The sequence below is a fragment of the Rhagoletis pomonella genome, unplaced genomic scaffold (genome assembly GCF_013731165.1).
Source record: "Rhagoletis pomonella isolate Grant_MI unplaced genomic scaffold, Rhpom_1.0 Rhpom_scaffold_00002, whole genome shotgun sequence".
Classification (NCBI taxonomy): Eukaryota; Metazoa; Arthropoda; class Insecta; order Diptera; family Tephritidae; genus Rhagoletis; species Rhagoletis pomonella.
The window spans coordinates 61,342,491-61,346,249 of NW_023458556.1; the positions used below are offsets into that span (position 1 = coordinate 61,342,491).

A 3,759-nucleotide genomic window follows, 5' to 3' on the forward strand; every position below is an offset into this window, starting at 1 on the left:
AGGACTTGGAAGCGGTGGAATTGGTATTTCATCCGAATGCGGTAGAGGCATTTGTGCGCTTTTAACAGATATGTAAACTCTTCGTTTAAGGCCTTTACGATTTACTCCACATATTTTGTTTGCGCAAGCGTAACAGTTGTCGGAATTGCGCTCTCCTGGATCAGTCCAAATCATTGGTACATCAAAAGGAAGTGAACTGCGTTTCCCTTGGATCCACATGTTAAGACCATTGTAGCACGTTTTACAAATTTTGTCTGGGACCCACGAAACGCCGCGAATTATTTCGGAATCAAAATAAAGTTTAAAAGCGCGCTCCACTTGCTCAGTGAGTAATGCAGTATTTGTTGAAAAAGCTCTTTTGCCACAAACGTAACAAAATAAATTGATATTTTCTGGACAATTTGCACTCATTTCTGTTTTATACTTTTATTACTTTTTCGTCACTTTAAAAAAAATCGTACTTTACGCGTTCGGAGACACTTGTTGAATGACAAAAATCGATCAATGAACACCTATAAATACTACGTAAGTTTCAATATTTTACTGAGAGGTACTTATGAATTGGCGCATCTTTTAAGATTGGCTATATACCTGATTCGTGTGCGTTTTAAATTTTTCGAAACGTTCTAAAACATGACCACTCATAAATGTGGGTGCAATTTGTGTAAAAAAATCATGCAGGTAGCCAACGGAAAAAACCCAAATAATTAAAAAAGTGCACTTTCCTTTTTTCCTTTTAATTGTCCACGCACATTTATGACCGTGTTTTAGTTTGTTGCCGCTACCATAAAAATCAAATAACCTTTTGTTTATTACTTTTTTTTTAATTCTGACAATCATAAAAAAAAAGTCATCAATGTTTTTTCCACGGAATTTTGAGCATATCTCGAGAAAATTTTTGAAATTCATACCTTTACTTAATTTTGAACAAAAGCGAAACGCATACATTGATTTTCATGATGTATGTCTCATTTTGTTCATAGGTTATGTGACTTTACGTGACACTTTTTGCGTTTTGGATTTTTTATGAATTAAAAAAAAAAAATATTTTATTTAGGCAAAAATAATTTTTTTTTTCTTCATACATTTTTTTTACCGGCAAAACTGTTGATTATATAGAAAAACGTTATATGAACAGATTAAAGGAATTGTAATTTTTAATTTTTTTAAATTTGAGCAAAATCGGACTAGTGGTTCTCGAGTTATGTCAAAAAAAAAGACCACCAAAGGTGACAATTTCCCCTATATGATAGTTACTAACTTCAAATCGATATATCTCGATTCCTAGACGTGACCTAGCGAAACGCCGGGCCACGTATAACTTGTTTTTGACCGATATAACATTTCCCGTTGGTTTCATCCCATCCCGATTTTGACTGTCGCATAGTGTAATTTGAGACATGTTGGTGTGTACCTTTGAACCTTTCCATTCTTAACCTACCCATTGGCATAACATTTTTCATGTGGAGTTGTAATAACAGCACATTACTTTTTGTTGCATTAAATGTATGTACATATGTATGTACTCCGATAACGTAGTCCAATTATCCACCTTCGCAAATACGGAAGTTATACGTTACTTCTTGCTTCACATTGCACGTTTGCTGTTGGGTTAAGATTGATTTGGACAAATAATTAAGTCATTTTGCTTTTAATAGGTAATTATGCGAAAAAATCTTTGTATTTAAACGAAAGTCAACCTGCGCGCAATATCTATATTTGAGTAGTCCACTTGCAAACAGCGTTATGTGATTTTATAATAGTAAGCCATACAACAACAAGTAAAATCCAAATTGTATCTTTTTTTCATTATTAATTATTAAATTAATATAGCGAAAGTACCACGTTTTCTTGCAGTTTTCTAAGTTCATTAGAAGATGGAGACCTTTTAACTTGTATAAATACGTACAATAAATATTATAGCGACTTTTGAAAGTGTATATATACTTACAGTTAGTATTATAGCGACTTTTGCTAGAGTAGCTAACATTTGATGTTATTTTTTTCAGAATATATAAGGAATTTGCACTGTATTGTGAGTGGACATGAAACTACTTTAAATACTGGTTCCTTAGCTACCAAAAACTAGCGCACTTTGCAAGTGGACTACTCAATTTCAGTGTATGTTGTATTGATTTAAGCAGTTTTATTTTCCTTATGGGCAAAAACAAAAATACGACTCCTTCAGACGGGATCTATGGCTGCGGTGGTTAAAACTTTGACATTATCGCGTGGAAAAGTTGTCAACGCTATAAAAAATTGCAAGCACTTCAAGGCCACGGTTGTGAAAAATTGGCTTATAGCCAGGTTGATTAAAGCTGATCCGTTCCTCTCATCAACACAAATAAGGTCGAGTTTGGAGCTGGTACACAAACAATACCAGAAATATCGGCAAGGACGGTAAAAAGGCGGCTTACGGGAAAAAATTTCATGGACGAACAGTCAGACGAAAGCCAAACATATTAAAAAAATATTTTGCAGCGTTTACGTTTTGCGAAAAGCACCTTCCAAGTTCGATGTGTTTGGAAATATGTATGGCGACCAGCAGTGGCGTAGCCAGGGGGGGATATGGGGGGATAGATCTCCCCCCCCTTCGTCATTGAACTACAATTATTTACTTTTGAATTAATAACACAATACTATTTTATCCTTCTGATTTAAAATTTTTTTCATTTCAGACGGATGACAAATTATCTTTTAATGAATACATATATGAGCAGCCCACTTGCAAACAGCGTTATGTGATTTTATAAAAGTAAACCATAAATTTAAAAAAAAAACGTCTACGACAACAAGTACTCAAGTAGCACAAAAGTCAAAAATACACCAAAATATTTTGTGTACTTTTTACATCGGCGTGATATACATTTTCAATATAAAAAATATGCTATTTCTAAGCGCAGTTTTTGAACAGTTTATTTCGATTCAGTGTAAAGGTTATGCCGCTTTTTCGTGCATTATTTACACCTACCGTCAATTTTTTTTACTGATTTTCGGCATATATGTATATTATGCCAGTGGTATACAAGTTTTCTTGTTTCTAGAACATAATATAAACTCCGTTGGTGTAAAATACGTATTGGTATTGGCTCAAATCATACACCATAATGGTAAAGAATTTACATCATATTCTAGCATAAATATATTTTCATGAGTGTGAAGAGTACAAAAGGATTCGAGGAATAAAATTTACTACTAATCAAATTTAAAATTAACTCAGACATAAAATTTACACCGAAGCTCTTTTTTAATCTGCGCGACTTGGAATTCTTTTTATAAATCTCAGCATTCCTTTTCGTAATATGCAGTCAAGAAAATCGCGAATATATATGAATGTGAGTTCCTAATTTAAAAACGAGGTACATTCTGTCGAGTGAATTTCGGTACCACCCCCTCTAAAACTCGAGCGCCTCAAAATTTATAAGGATTTGAAGATTTTGAAATAAATCTGCAATGAATGAAGCAATGAATTTTTCGCCATTATTAAATTTTTAAGAGATGCGCTGTTTAAAAAAGGTTCGAAAATACACATAAAGTGGCATAGTTGAGCCAATGTAATAATGAAATTGTTAATTTAGGTAAATAATAGTCATACAGCTTTAATATGGCGTCCAGCTGAGTTTCAGTATTAGGCTAAGTTTACAACCTAACGTATTAGCGTAGCGAGAATACATAAAAATCGCTTCTAACCAATATTTACACAGTCTTTGTGTTTATCGCTGTGCAAGCAAATAAAAATTATGCAGTTTGTTAAAAAAA

The 3,759-nt window shown here is 33.3% G+C and overlaps 1 protein-coding gene across 1 annotated transcript in view; it reads right to left on the minus strand.

Annotated features, from left to right (window-relative positions):
- The window catches only part of LOC118733906 (RNA-binding protein 33-like), a gene marked incomplete in the record, with an annotated part of 31,149 nt that overhangs the window by 17,735 nt on the left and 9,655 nt on the right, over window positions 1-3,759 (minus strand).